The sequence below is a fragment of the Engystomops pustulosus genome, chromosome 9 (genome assembly GCF_040894005.1).
Source record: "Engystomops pustulosus chromosome 9, aEngPut4.maternal, whole genome shotgun sequence".
Lineage (NCBI taxonomy): Eukaryota > Metazoa > Chordata > Amphibia > Anura > Leptodactylidae > Engystomops > Engystomops pustulosus.
This window is the reverse complement of record NC_092419.1, coordinates 50,937,636-50,954,596: the sequence shown is the minus strand read 5'-3', so window position 1 is coordinate 50,954,596 and position 16,961 is coordinate 50,937,636.

The following is a 16,961-nucleotide window of genomic DNA, read 5'->3' as shown; positions in this document are numbered from 1 at the left end:
AAAGCACACTACTATGCCAGATGAGATGACACTGAGTTAGTGCCTAATTGAAATCCAACCCCTACTAAATTTTCCCACTTCGGTCTTTGCTATGGATATGTGCGTCACTAAGCGCAGAACACAGCGGTCGCAAGTCTCACTACAAATTGCTCAGAATTGGCTAGTACATGCACTGCAGAAAGTACAGCCACCAGCAGATCAACCAGAAATCAAATATATAGAACGCTACTGTATGCGTAAGTAAGCTCTTTGTATTCTCCTATGGCTATTTTCTAGCCAAGTATCAAAGCACACTACTATGCCAGATGAGATGACACTGAGTTAGTGCCTAATTGAAATCCAACCCCTACTAAATTTTCCCACTTCGGTCTTTGCTATGGATATGTGCGTCACTAAGCGCAGAACACAGCGGTCGCAAGTCTCACTACAAATTGCTCAGAATTGGCTAGTACATGCACTGCAGAAAGTACAGCCACCAGCAGATCAACCAGAAATCAAATATATAGAACGCTACTGTATGCGTAAGTAAGCTCTTTGTATTCTCCTATGGCTATTTTCTAGCCAAGTATCAAAGCACACTACTATGCCAGATGAGATGACACTGAGTTAGTGCCTAATTGAAATCCAACCCCTACTAAATTTTCCCACTTCGGTCTTTGCTATGGATATGTGCGTCACTAAGCGCAGAACACAGCGGTCGCAAGTCTCACTACAAATTGCTCAGAATTGGCTAGTACATGCACTGCAGAAAGTACAGCCACCAGCAGATCAACCAGAAATCAAATATATAGAACGCTACTGTATGCGTAAGTAAGCTCTTTGTATTCTCCTATGGCTATTTTCTAGCCAAGTATCAAAGCACACTACTATGCCAGATGAGATGACACTGAGTTAGTGCCTAATTGAAATCCAACCCCTACTAAATTTTCCCACTTCGGTCTTTGCTATGGATATGTGCGTCACTAAGCGCAGAACACAGCGGTCGCAAGTCTCACTACAAATTGCTCAGAATTGGCTAGTACATGCACTGCAGAAAGTACAGCCACCAGCAGATCAACCAGAAATCAAATATATAGAACGCTACTGTATGCGTAAGTAAGCTCTTTGTATTCTCCTATGGCTATTTTCTAGCCAAGTATCAAAGCACACTACTATGCCAGATGAGATGACACTGAGTTAGTGCCTAATTGAAATCCAACCCCTACTAAATTTTCCCACTTCGGTCTTTGCTATGGATATGTGCGTCACTAAGCGCAGAACACAGCGGTCGCAAGTCTCACTACAAATTGCTCAGAATTGGCTAGTACATGCACTGCAGAAAGTACAGCCACCAGCAGATCAACCAGAAATCAAATATATAGAACGCTACTGTATGCGTAAGTAAGCTCTTTGTATTCTCCTATGGCTATTTTCTAGCCAAGTATCAAAGCACACTACTATGCCAGATGAGATGACACTGAGTTAGTGCCTAATTGAAATCCAACCCCTACTAAATTTTCCCACTTCGGTCTTTGCTATGGATATGTGCGTCACTAAGCGCAGAACACAGCGGTCGCAAGTCTCACTACAAATTGCTCAGAATTGGCTAGTACATGCACTGCAGAAAGTACAGCCACCAGCAGATCAACCAGAAATCAAATATATAGAACGCTACTGTATGCGTAAGTAAGCTCTTTGTATTCTCCTATGGCTATTTTCTAGCCAAGTATCAAAGCACACTACTATGCCAGATGAGATGACACTGAGTTAGTGCCTAATTGAAATCCAACCCCTACTAAATTTTCCCACTTCGGTCTTTGCTATGGATATGTGCGTCACTAAGCGCAGAACACAGCGGTCGCAAGTCTCACTACAAATTGCTCAGAATTGGCTAGTACATGCACTGCAGAAAGTACAGCCACCAGCAGATCAACCAGAAATCAAATATATAGAACGCTACTGTATGCGTAAGTAAGCTCTTTGTATTCTCCTATGGCTATTTTCTAGCCAAGTATCAAAGCACACTACTATGCCAGATGAGATGACACTGAGTTAGTGCCTAATTGAAATCCAACCCCTACTAAATTTTCCCACTTCGGTCTTTGCTATGGATATGTGCGTCACTAAGCGCAGAACACAGCGGTCGCAAGTCTCACTACAAATTGCTCAGAATTGGCTAGTACATGCACTGCAGAAAGTACAGCCACCAGCAGATCAACCAGAAATCAAATATATAGAACGCTACTGTATGCGTAAGTAAGCTCTTTGTATTCTCCTATGGCTATTTTCTAGCCAAGTATCAAAGCACACTACTATGCCAGATGAGATGACACTGAGTTAGTGCCTAATTGAAATCCAACCCCTACTAAATTTTCCCACTTCGGTCTTTGCTATGGATATGTGTGCCACTAAGAGCTAAACACAACGGTAGCAAGTCCCCCTGCTAATTCCTCACAAAATGGTACTAGATGCAAATTAAAATAAAAAAAGTAGAACGTTATTGTAGCCCTAAGAAGGGCTGTTGGGTTCTTTGAGAATCACTCCTGCCTAACAGTAAGCTAATAGAACACCCTAACGCTTTCCCTGACCAGCAGCAGCTCTCTCCCTAGCGGCATCCAGACACAGAATGATCCGAGCAGCGCGGGCAGCGGCTAGTCTATCCCAGGGTCACCTGATCTGGCCAGCCAACCACTGCTATCGACGTGTAAGGGTACCACGTCATGCTGGGTGGAGTGCAGAGTCTCCTGGCTTGTGATTGGCTCTGTTTCTGGCCGCCAAAAAGCAAAACGGCGGGAGCTGCCATTTTCTCGAGCGGGCGAAGTATTCGTCCGAGCAACGAGCAGTTTCGAGTACCCTAATGCTCGACCGAGCATCAAGCTCGGACGAGCATGTTCGCTCATCTCTAATAAGTTTTGCGTTTTATTTTCCAAAAAAAGAAAAAAATTTAATGTTGAATAACATTTCTAATTTACATTTTCATAATTTTTGAAATGTCTGGATATTTTTTTTTATGTCACGCGGCTTACAAATCGAATATTGATTTTCTGTATTTTCAGAATTGACCTTTTTAGGTATAAATACAGTTATGAATGAAATTTTACATATTTGGCATCAAAACCCCCTATATAACCAACCCATTTTCAAATCTGCACCCCTCAAGCTATCAGAAACAGCTTTTAGGAAGATTGTTAACCCCTTGAGATCTTCATAGTAATTGAATCAAAATGGAGGTGACATTTAGAATGGTCAAATTGTGCCGCTTATGCGTTTATTTAGCCCTAAAATTTACACATTTCCAAAAGATTAAAAGAGAAAACCCACCATAAAATTTGTTCTGCAATTTCTCCCGATTACAGGGACCTCCCACATGTTGATGTTACTTATATTATGGGTGCACGGCGAGGCGTAGAACGGAAGAAGCGCCCTGCAGTTGCCAGGATTTTAGTTTTCTCGTTGCCTCCTTTTGTAGGCTATAAAATTTTCGCTTTCTTGTTATTAGGGCCATGTGACAGCATTTTTTTTGCGCGATGAGATGCTTTTTCCAGTGTTGTTATTTTGGGGTTGGTAACACCTATTGTTGAAAATTTAGGAACTTGTTTTTGAGGGCAGGAGTAGAAAAGCATCAATTATGTACTGGATTTTTTCCTTTTTTTTTCATGTTCACTATTTAGCCTAATAATCATGTTATCTTTATTCTATGGGTCAATACGATTACAGGGATCCCTGACATGAATAATTTTTCTTATATTTTATTAAATTTGTCAAATAAAACCGTAATGTGGTGAAAAATCTATAATTTTTGCATTGCCATCTTCCAAGTGGCATAACATTTTTACTTTTTTGGCTACGGAGCTGGTTGATAGCTTGTTTTTTTGCGGGACATGATGTACTTTGCACCAGTATCTTTCTGGGGTACATATGTTTTTATTATCACTTTTTATTTTTTTGTAAGATTGAATAGGTAAAAATTATAATTTTTGGTGGGTTTTTAACAGTTTTTTTTTTAACGATGTTCATCGTACGGGTTCAATAATGATTCAGTTTTATTCTACCAGTTGTTACGCATGCTGTGATACTATATATGTGGGGTTTTTATTATGATTTAGACTTTTTTTGGATTATATGTCTCTTTATATGTCATGGGGCTTATGGGCATTTGCATAGGCTGGCACTGTGCCAGTAAGATGTCACAGACGCCATCTTACTGGCAATGCCTGCAGGCATCTCTGGGTCCCGATCTGACCCCAGAGATGCCATAGCAGCAATCGGCATCCCCCTAAAATGGTTCAGGGCGGGGGGCATTGTGAGGGAAAGACCCCCCAGAGGCACGTTAGATGCTGCGGTCGCGCTGACCGACGGAAGCTTTGTCAGCGGCAATCAGCGGGTTAACACTCGTGATTGGTACTCGCTCTGATTGCTGGTGTTACCGGTAAGCCTTTGCTGCATTATCTGCTGTTTACATTACCACCTATGTGGATCGCAGGCCCTCTCTCCTTTTGGGGACACAACCCAACAGAAGTGTGACCTTTTGCATTTATACTTCCTTCCTACAGTCGGGCAGCGCAGTTCATTGAGCACAGGTCGGCCTTTTCACCTGAAGAGTGCCTAGATTTGCCTTTATCATATATAGGGTAGGAACCCTTCTAGAGCACCAACACTTGGAGTGCGGCTATGGGACTATTACATACTACTTTCACCTATGTCTTTAGCCGCCTGCCTGAAAAAAGTTATTCCTGTTTTGCACTCCAACCATGTCCGATGACTCTCCAACTTTTTTTACTCCACTGACTTTATAGGGCCACAATTTTTTCGAATGAAACTTTAAGTTCCCAGTTGGCCCCTGGCTACAGATTTATCCCAATTCTGTAGTAGGTTGTTAAAATATATTCTCTGAACACGAATTTAAGAATGAATAATGATTATGGTGGGAATTAGTTCAGTACGTGATATGGTATATGCATTTTATATGTTTTTTTTGCTATTGATCCATAAAGATATGAAAATCAAGCTTTTTTTTGTGACCCACATCCCTCTGAATGTCCTTCTTATTTTCTAATGTTATTTCAATTCTTTTCACATAAACTTATGATAGGTGTGGCTCCACTGATTCTGGTGCAATTGGAATTATCTCTGCTTATTACTTTAACCTTTGGATGCACTGTGGCTGAGCCATCAGCATACAGGACAGGTATCCGCTGTATTATACAGCAAACACCTGCTGGTATTTGCCAGCACCATTCTCTTTCTATGATGGTCCTAGGCTGCTTGGTCCAAGTCTATCATTCAGCCCCATCTTCTACAGTCTGCTGGAGGAAGCATGTTTAAAATATCACCCTAAAAGACCTGAAAAAAAATCAGTTAAAAAGTAAAAATCTAAATTATTTCAAAATGTTAACAATCAAATCACCACTTTCCCTTGAACTCAAGTAACAAATAAAATCATAAACCAATTACATACTAAATGTCTGCTTCCCAAAATACCCTGTCTATCAAAATATAAATGTAATTATCCCATATACTGTAACAGGGAAAAAAAAACATCTAATGTCCCTTTTTAACATTTTGCCACCCATAAAAAAAAATTGATGAAAAGTGATTAAAAAAATTGTTCCCAATTCCCTGATAATAGTATCAATGAGAATTTCTGTGGGTCCTACAAAAGTGACATCTTACACAGCTCATTAACAAATCTGCATAAATGTGGTCTCTTTGTGATTGAATTGACCGAAATTACTTACATTTTTGTGATTTTTCATCAATTTGACTGCATTTGGATTTTTTTTTCAGCTTCCTGGTACAGTATATTGCATTGAATAATTAATTATGTCCAGAAATGTCATGTGACCTCTAAGGGTAAATTGCAGCCGCATTAGTCTTGTACCCTATGGAATTGTAATAAATTGCCCACATTATTTTATTTAATAATGCAAAATTCACTTGCAGTATATTTTTGCTCTCTATATAATTGCCCCTGCCCCTTTATATAGCCTCTTTCGGACCTTTAATCTAAGCGTCAGAAGCACTTTCTCTAGAAGAAAGATTTCCTAGTTATTGTAAACTGATTATAGAAAAGTTATCATATTTTGTTCCTTATGGTTATTAATTACAAAACCAACATCAGTGGTGCTAGGCAGGTCCCGAGGGATGGAGGAGTTGTAGACCGGCGCTTCTATTTGCAGTAATGTAACGCACAACTCTATGCGTTTCAATAATGATCTTTTATTCATAAAAAAATCGCGACGCGTTTCTGCTCCGGACCGGAGCCTTCATCAGGCATCATTTTTTTATGAATAAAAGATCATTATTGAAACGCATAGAGTTGTGCGTTACATTACTGCAAATAGAAGCGCCGGTCTACAACTCCTCCATCCCTCGGGACCTGCCTAGCACCATTGTATACACGCTCCCAGGATCCTGGTCCTGTCGAGAAGCGTGGTTCATCGGGACCGGCTGCTCTGATTTTCCTATTTACAATATATGACATGCTATATCTAACCAGTCACCAGGTGAGAGTCTGCTGATACGTTAGTGCACAAAATTGAATTACAGTAACTGTATCACACGAGGCTGCGCTCCTCCGCTCTTTCTTTCTTCTTTTCTCACTCTCTCCCAACGGGGCCACCCGGAGTTCCTCTGAGTTCCCCCTCCCAGGTAATCTGAAAACCAACATCAGGTGAATGAAACCATCTCTCCATAAACTATGTATTAATGTTGACTTTTAAAATTAACTGCAGAGTTTTTACCCAAGCAAATATTAATCTCAGCTATAGAAGATGGTTAGAATTTTAAAATCTATCCTATTTTAGATATATGAGGGCTATGTATAAGGGCCGAAAATGTTCACATTTCATCCTACTTTCTCTCCCTGTGTACATAATAATAGACCACATTTACAAATATTTTATAAAAAAAAAAGTAAACACAGAGCTCCGTTTAGTCTTCGTAATTGCAAAATTAAATAAGTAAGATTCTTTGTGATATTTTTTTTACAGAATAGAAACCAACTATAGAATTCAGGGTTCTTAATAGATCAAGAAGCAAGTAAGCCTAGTATGATACATATTAAAACATTTACATTTTTAAGACATTGTAAAAATGCTACATTATGTGGTAAAATGCTGGCATTGGTCAAATGCCTAGAATCTGAGTGGATTCAATTTCAGAACAGTCTTCCATCCAGTCATAATGATGTAGATTTAGCATGTGTCCCTACTATTTGGAAGTTGTCTAATGAAACGTGACTGTATTTCACATTACACATATATTTTAGTTGTTGGGCCCAGATGGTGTGAATTATACAAAGTCAATGTTCCAAAAATGTAAGCTGAATCTGCAGAGGTTACACTTCAAAGGCATTGGCCAGGATATGCTAAATGTCTTAGGTATGGATACTTTTTCAAGGATGGAGAGCATACAGAAGTATAGAAGTTATTTACCTTAATTAGGTAATACAGGTCCGTGTTTGAAGCAGCCAATCAAGCCGTTTACAGCCCCTTAGCGACCACAGACTTGTCCTCAGTCTCTGTATAGCATTTTTCATTTTCAGAAAAGTCATAAATCATCACTAATAATACCTTGGTTATAAAGTTGCTCTTGTCAGTGAATAGTGTGCAGTTACAGATGGATCTTAGAAGTGATCTTAATTTTAAATAGTTTGCAATCATAAATGGATCTTTAAAGTGTTCTTCATTGTGAATAGCTTTCAGTAATATGTAGACTATATAGTGCTATTCTTGGACAATAATGAGCAGTAGAACATGGGTCATAAAACTGTTCTTTATAGTGAATAGAGCACAGTAATAAGTTGATCATAAAGGGCTCCTCTTAGCGTGCAGTAATATTTGGATTGTAAAGTTGCTCTTATCTTTGAATGGTGTCAGTAGCAGTGCACACTAATACGTAGGTGATAAAAGTGCTGTAGTTGTTAAATATTGTTCAGTAATTCCTTGATTGTAAAGGTGCTCCTGTCAGTAAATAGCATTTAGTTTGCATGCCATTTTTGGTGCTGGAATTTTATTCATCAATGACCTATATTTGAAGGGAACCTGTCACCAGGGACCTCATTTTCACTAAAGACAGATTGTAAAAGCCCATGACACCTGTAGTGTAAAAATGCCTCTCTGCCTTTTCTAAGCATTTGCATTACAATATAATTGTGTGTTATAACTTACTCTTGCATCCTGACACCTGGGGTAGTCTCAGAGGCTGGGCTTTGGTTTGGATGCAGTTCAAAAAACAAGTTAAAATCGGGGTCAGAGTTCAGGTCCTGAACATGACAAACCCAAATTTCAACCAACCCACTCATTTCTGATAGCACATTATATTATATTGAAAAACTGCTTTAACAAATATATTTGGACACGTCCAAGTAAAAAAAGATTCCTGTAATGAGCCTTGCAGCTGTGTGACATTACATGACCATGGACCAGTTTTTATCCACAGGAAATAAAGAATAAAGGTTTTCTTTACAAAAACCATCTATCTTTTTTCAGAAACTTAACAACCCCTTTAACTTTTATTTTAATGTATTTTTAATGTTAAAGCAATATTTTTCAAATTTCTACTTCACAATATTTTTTGTTCACGATATACTGACACTGTAGATGTCATACTTGATACAACGGGCCAAATTTATCAAAAGTAGTGTGAACTGCAGGGTGCGTTAGATTACTGAATACTGGCCCACCATTTTTTTATAGTTTAATCATTTTATTGAATTTCAATAAACAAGTAAGCAAGTAACATATATAACAAGTAATGTTCTAGTAGTAGCAAATAAAAACGAATACAACAAGTACATAACAATCACCGCTTGTCTCCGAGAGGTACATGGTATTATCCATATAAATGGGGCGCCAATATCTTTCCATACAAGGAGGGGAGGCAAAAGTAGCTTGTGGGAGTGGTCTTGTGATTCTCACCACAGTCAAAGGAAGCCGCGTGGGAGAAACCATTGGGCCTAAAAAATTCCACATGTGCCCCTAGCATGTAAAGGACTGGCGTGGTGGTGTGTACCCACGGGCCTGTTGAACCATTGATACTGATTATGTCTCTCGCCTATTTCAGAGTAATCCAAGTAGCCGGGGGGTAGCTGAGGGAGCCTGACTTCTTGCTTATCTTAAATGATACTGTCACCCCCAATGTGGAATCAATATGAGACATTTCATGTGTACGCACCACTTAGAGCCCCACCTGTTGGGGAGTGTGAGCACACATGAAAGCCGAAAAGTATCCTTGGGACCTTTAGCTAGCATGGGTGGCCCATGCATGGAAAGCCCCTATAGGGACCCTGAGCATCCAATTTGCAGAGGATACTGGAAAGTCAAGATCATAGTATTTAATCACTCACCTGTAGAATATTTATTTCTCCAAGACATCCTTTGCTTGACTATAAACTGATGTACTGCTTCTTTGTAAGGTTAAAAATCTGACTATTACTCAAAGCATTAAATTTAAGCAACAGGCCTGATGAATTATTCTTGTTTTCTTACTTTTTAGTGAATGTTTTGCTGACCTTTGCAGCTTTTCTATTGGGCATTATTTATTTTGTGTTTTGCGACTGCACCTGCACAGGACCATGGAATCCACAGTAGTGGTTATGAAACCATAGAACATAATGGAACTGTGTACTAGCCACTGAAAAAAGGACTAGCTTAAAACCCTTTCATGTGCATGTGGCCTAAAAATTAGATTTAGGTAAATATGGAGCAGTCTATTATCCGCTTAGACATCACTCACAGTGTTGTAATAATTGCATCATGCCCCAGACGAAGCAAAGGAGTGAAACCCAAGTTCGGGCATTTATTGACTGGCATACTGCATGCAGATGTTTATGGATTGCAATTTTCAACAAAGAATTTGTGAGTTAACTGCAATAAAAGATAATGGGGCACATTTACTAAGGGTCCGAATCGCATTTTTCCGCCGGTTTTCCGAATTTTACCGTTTTGCGCTGAATTGTCCCAGGTTTTTGGTGCACACGATCGGATTGTGTCGTATCAGTGCCGGCTTGCATGCGATGAAAAACGGGGGATGTGGCCATCGCAAACCCCGACGGATTCAGAAAAATCGCTCTATTTTTAAAAAAAAGTGTCGCTTGACACACACTTACATGCACCAGGAATAGGATGGTGAACTCCAGCGGACCTCGACGCAGCAGCGACACCTGGTGGACATCGGGCACATGACCATAGTGAATCGCCGGAAGACCCGATTCCTCGTCGGAGAACGTGCTGCAGGACTGGGTAAGTAAATGAGCCCCAATGTTTTTCATGCTGATCTATGGCAGTGGATTATACCATTTAGCACATGTATAGGCTGACACCTGCACAACTCGGTACTGCCCATGGCAGGACCCTGCAGGCGATCAGACTGGGCAACTTTTGGGTTCTTCATTGGATGCCATGGTTGCCGTGGGGACAATCATCACACCCTTACCCTGTGCTGGGGTACTGAAAGCCGGGGGAGAGGAAAGTCTTAGCCCTTTAGGTGCTGTAGTCATCGTTGGAATCACCACTATCAGGCTCTTGATTGTCTGTGCAGAGTCTCGGCTGTCATATACAGCCAGCCTCCTGCATGGATCACATGGGCTCTGCTTGTGAGCCTGTGCAATCTCCATCACGTTGGAGAATTCCATGGTGCGAGAAGTACAAGCTCACAATGATGTTCCACAATGTCATGGTGCGGGAAGGGGTTAAACCCAAAACAAAATAAATATTGAATATGAAAATTTACTTCAAATCTTTTTCTGGAAGCATTGTATGGAATCTGCTTTTTCTATTGTCAAATGTTAAAATGAAGCTTATACTGAAAGTTTAAAGTCCCTCTCTGAAGGAATAAATTTCATTTTCCAGATCTATTTCTAAAACAATAGAAATTCTGTCTTGTGCTATTTATCAGCCAATGAAATAATGCTCTCTATAAACTACTAAAATGTTGCTTATATTGTTATGTGAATTCTTCAAAGAATATATGAGAAGTAGAACAACTATTTGCTGAATAATAAAATAGCTCTTTTATAATGACTTTCACCAGAAATAATGGAATATTGCTAAGTGAGGATATAGAAGAGGAAGTTTAGTATTTCCATTTTGGAGCCTCAAGTCTAAGGGCTAATTCACAGTGCTGCATTGTGTATTAGTGTGGCATGCCTGTGCCTTGTTTCCATACACTGCTGTGTTTTTATAGAACTGTAATACATAATACTTTTTGAAAACTTGAGAAATGTTTGTATATCTCTATATGTGAATGGAAACCTTAGACTTGCCGTACTGTTTATAACTTTTTAACTAAAAACTAAACAGATATTGATAAAGGTTGATGGGTGATGGCTGTTGGACTCTGACTAATCCAATATTGAGGACCTTTCCTTAAAAGATGTCATCAATATTTTTAGGCCAGATAAACCCCTCCAATTAATGATCGAGTCATAAATATGTTAAAGGGGTATCCCCATTTCACCAAATAAATGTTATTGTTTGTATAATGAAAGTTATACAATATTCCAACATATTTTCTCATTCCCACAATCGACCCCCCCCCGCCGTCTTCGGGGGGTGCCAATCGCTGATAGCGTCTATGACACCTGCATACGTTGACATAGATAATACCCTGCAATACATGAGTATTTCAGAGTATTATCATGAGCATGGTGGAACTGGTAAAAAAATTGAAAAAAAATTATTATTCAATAAAAAATAGTCATAAATCAATAAAAATGCCCATAACATATAAAGAGACATGTAACACATGTTACATCATAGTCAAAATCATAACACAAACCCCACATATATAGTATCACCAGGTCCGTAACAACCCGAAGAATGAAATCAGATTATTATTGAACGCGGACAATGAATGCCGTAAAAAAAAAAGTTAAAAACCTGCCAAAAATTATGGGTTTTACCCATTTAATCCCACAAAAAATGCAATAAAAAGTGATCAAAAAAACATATGTACTTCACAATGATGTTGCAAAGTACCACATGTCTCGCAAAAAACAAGCCATCAACCAGCTCTGTAGCCAAAAAGGTAAAAATGTTATGCCACTTGGAAAACGGCAATGAACAAATGATAGATTTTTCCTCACATTAGGGTTTTATTTGGCAAATTTAGTAAAACATAAGAAAAAATATTCAAATGTGGCAAACCCATAATCATATTGACCCATAGAATAAAGATAAAATGATTATTAGGCTTTACAGTGAACACCAAAAAAAAGAAGTAAAAAATCCATTACAGAATTGATGCTTTTCTACTCTTAGCCCTCAAAAAAAAAGTTCATAAATTTTCAACAATAGGGGAAACCAACCCCAAAATGGTAACACTGGAAAAAGCAACTCATCACGCAAAAAAAAAATAATGAAAAAGCTAAAATTTTATAGCCTACAAATCGGTGCCAATAAGAAAACTAAAATCCTGGCAGCTGCAGGTCGCTCCTCCCCTCCTGTGCCTCGCAGTGTGCCCATAAAACAAGGAACGGCCACATGTGGGGGGTCTCTGTACTGTGGAGAAATTGCATAACAAATTGTAAGATGGGTTTTCTGTTTTTATCTTTTGGAAATGTGTAAATTTTAGGGCTAAATGAATTTTCAACAAAATTTGACCATTCTACATTTCACCTTGATTTTTATTTAATTACTATGAAGTAATCTCAGGGGGTTAACAATCTTCCTAAAAGCTGTTTCTGATAGTTTAAGTGGTGCAGATTTGAAAATGGGTTGATTATAGGGGGGTTTAATGCTAAATATTAAAAATTTCATTCAAATCCGTAATTATCCCCAAAATAGTCAATTCTAAAAATACGGAAAAGTGATATTTGACATTTTTAAAAATTTTTAAAAATGTAAAGTAAATATAGGGGAATTGTTATTTAGCAACTTTTGTTGGTTGTAAATCGGCCGATAATTTCGAAAATGTCAAATTTTTAAAAAAATGAATCATTTTTTCTTTTTTTTTTTTAAAACAAACTCAAAACTTATCAGCCAAAATGTATTTCTAAAATGGAGTACAACATGTGGGGAAAAAAATGTCATAATTGCATAAATAGGTAACAGTGTTCAAAAGTTATAACTATATAAAGCAACGCATGTCATAATAAAAAATGGGGCTGAGCCTTAAAGGGGTTGTCTACTTTCAGCAAATAATTGATATGGTTTGTGTAATGAAAAGTTATACAATTTTCCATTATTTTTTCTATATCAATTCTTCACTGTTTTCTAGATCTCTGCTTGATTTCCTGCTATAGAAAGCTTCTATGTTTACTTCCAGTGGGTAGAAACTTGTCCATGGTCACACAGGTGCGCAGCTCGTTAGTATCACAGAGAGTAATCAGAGCTGTGAGATATAATGAGCCGTGCACCTATGAAAATTTTGAGGAATTGAAAAAGTCAATAGAAAAATTGTATAACTTTTTCTTACACAAACTATACCAATTATTGGATAACCCCATTAAGCTACAAAATGGCTACATCCTTAAGGGGTTAAATATTCTATATACAGTGGACATAAATCTCACCATGGACACACATGTCCATGGCTCGTTATAGCACACAGCTCTAATTACTGAAATTAACCAGCCGTGCACCTGTGTGAACATGGTCAGATTACTGTCCACTGGAAAAAAACAATGAAGCTTTACATAGAAGGAAAGCAAGCAGAGCTCCGGGAAACCATGAGGAATTGATACCGAAAGTATATTGAAAAAATTTATTTTTCATCATGCAAACAATAACATTAAGGGGAGCATTAACCCTGCCGTTGCTCGCTGTACCTTAGCGTGCCAGGGAGAGGAGGAGGAGGTGAGCGCTGCTCCCCCCTCTCCATAGGGATATATCGAGCACGGCACCATATGCTAAGAAAAGATAGGACATGTTCTATCTTTTCATGGCTACGGAACAGTACGGTGCCGCACGTGTGGCACCGTACCGCTCCCATACGGCACCGCGCACCCATTGCCAGCCTATGGGGGATGTATATGCGACGTATATATGTCGCCATATATATGCGGCCCCTGAAAGCCCATGTGAATTCATCCTTATTGTTACAATACCCCTTTTATGTTTTATAAATGTTATTTTGCTGTTAGGGTTAACAAAGTATTTTTTTTCTTTCCTGTCATGTACCGAGTTGTAAGTTTAATAAATTGTTTAGAAGTCAATTTCTAATCAAATAACTGAAAAGTGGCTTTAATCGAGCTTCTCCGGAATACCTAAGTAATTTCCTTTTCCCTTTCCGCTTACTTGATAATTAAAAGATGAAGAAAGGTTGTAAAGAGAACAACAAGAAGAGCTACAGAAGTTTGGGGATGTTTCAATATTGTAATCCCTGTGTCTGATCCAGGAAATTCTGCCATTGAGTTAATTTGTTTTGAAATGCAAATATATTACTGCGTTACTTAGTGCTGCCAGATAATTTATTAATTTACTTATTTCAACAAAGTATTCAGGAAAATTAACATGTAAATTATTTTCTGTTCCTGATAAAAGAAATGTGTGTTGTAACAAGACCGTGATCCTAAGCAGAATGAAGCACATGATAAGTATATTGGCATGCCAAGAAAACATTGTTTAGAAACTTTTTCTTCTACTTATGTTCTCATTAGGAATGCAGAATTAAATATCTTCTTAAGATTGGAACATTGGATTGCCTTCTATACCCCTCCTAACAGCTTTCATTTGTTTAATCCACTATGCAGTTAATACATATGTTTCTTTTATTTATTTTCTATTAATTTTGAAGTTTTAGGGCTTAATTCATATGTCTAGTGATGAGAAAACCCAAAGCTCATAATTCGGGTCCGTACTGAATTTGGCTGTATTGGCTCTTACAAACTCAGATATCAAGCGCTGCTCTTTGGTATATAGGTCTGTGATATAGAAATAGTGCCGAGCTGCTTGATTGATGGCTGAAGCAGTTAATAAACTAGCTTCCAGTCCCATAGCAACCACAGGCATGTCCTTTGTAAATATTCATGTGATTGACTGTCTGGACATGCGACTATAGGGCAGTCAGCATGGAAGGACTTCTAAAAAAGCAGCAATGGTCATTTTCAGTTGTATAGCTTAGGGACAGGTGTAAATCTGAAAATTTTTCCCTTATTAGGGCACTCTGAAGAGTTTCAGGGATGTTCATGTTGATTGTAGAATATTACACAGTAATACTTGCAAAGACCATACAGGATTATTAGCATTTACTGCATCAATCAGCAATTTCTGGGCGAAAACATTGGACACTTGGCCAGAGCTTGCCCTTTATGCCTTGCATGTGTTACATAGAGTGCCTTTAACTGTTTTGACATACTTTTTTTACTATATTATTTTTAGTATTTCTGTGTTTATTTTTTGAATGTTATGTTAGTATTTCAAGTGCTTTCAAGTCTATTGTGTGCAGGGCAACTGCATTGTTATTCCCACCATTTTTTAGCTCTGTAACCCTAGCTAGCCAAATTTTGTAGCCATTTTGGGGTTTTAAAATCCAGGTCCTTACTGACTTCAATGGGGTGCTTGTTCAGATCAAAGTTCAACCCAAAGTATGGTCTGGAACCAAATTTTGTTGCAAAATTCAGATGCACCCATCAAACCTGATTTTCAACCAACCTGGTGATCTCTACATCTGGCTCATTTACCATTTACATATGGTACCATATGGAAAAGGGGATTCTATTCTGTCAGGCTTTTAATTTTGCAGGTTAAGGACTTTTGGAGGACCTTCTGAGTATGATGATTGCAGGGCTGAAGGTCCTTATCTATGGTTTGGATGACCACCCGCCTACAAGTTGCCTGGAGTCCCAAGCAGCTTTCCAAACTGACAAACAAATGAGTCGTGTGTGTGGCCTTCATGTGCCTGTAATGCCTGAGATTGATTATAGTGTAGCAGTTGTTCTACTGAAGAACTTCCTCCAAGACCTGGATTAAAGCATAAGTGAACTCCTGGATATTGGTGGAGGGAATGAAACATGATGTCTTAGATGTGACCAATGTGCTTTATATTAAGCACATTAAGGTTTGATCATGGTATGTTAAAGGTTAACACAACACAGATCAAGCTCAGCCCATGTTTCATCTCCATACAGGATTACTGATGTTGCTATGTAAAAGGTTAAAAGGCATTTTATCTTTCCCTGAGTTGCAACATACAGAATAGGGCAAATAGGACCGCTATGGGATTTACGGGACAGCATGTGCCAGAAATCATATTTTGTATAAAGCAACTTTGAAAAAAGTATTGCTGTTTTTATCCAAACATATATCCATGCTTTAACACAGCCAAAAATTCCAAATCCAATGTGTCTTTATATATTTATCTACAGTCCTCCATTCCATCTTTTCAGTAAACATGAAATCCAAAAGCAATAGTTGCTGAATACTTTTCATTTCACATTGTTTGCCAATTTTTGTTTATACAATACCTTTAAGAAACTACAAAACTGTATAATGAAGCCTCAACATGATCTATCCATGGGAGGCGACATATTCTGCTTTGCCCTGTCACATGATGGCTAAAAATGAGAAATATGCTTAGATCTCAATGTTATAAGGATCCCAAACAACACAGATTTGTTGAACGCTTCAGTAAGTGTTTAAGCTGAGCGAAACCTAAAAAGAGCAGAGACGATGTTAATGTGACTGATTGTTGTGCGGCCTTCTGATGTCTTTTCAAGCACTGCTGTTTCTGTTGATGCTAGACAGCGATGTTCTATCTAGCTAAGGTCAGACGCACTTTGCGAGAATTCACTCAATGTTGCGTGCCGCTGTGCTACTGTTTTTGCTTTCAAAGGACAAATAGTTATGTAAGCCACCAGCCAGACTGTGAAATAATGAAGAGTCGCTGAAACAGCACATATTGATCAAATCAATAACTTCTTCACAGTGTGAGCTATCATAGCCTTGTTTGTATACCTGTGTATAGTCCTCATAATGAATCCCTGATTGCACAGTAGGAACGAGACTCTGAGTTTGAACATGTGAAACTGAACAGATGCC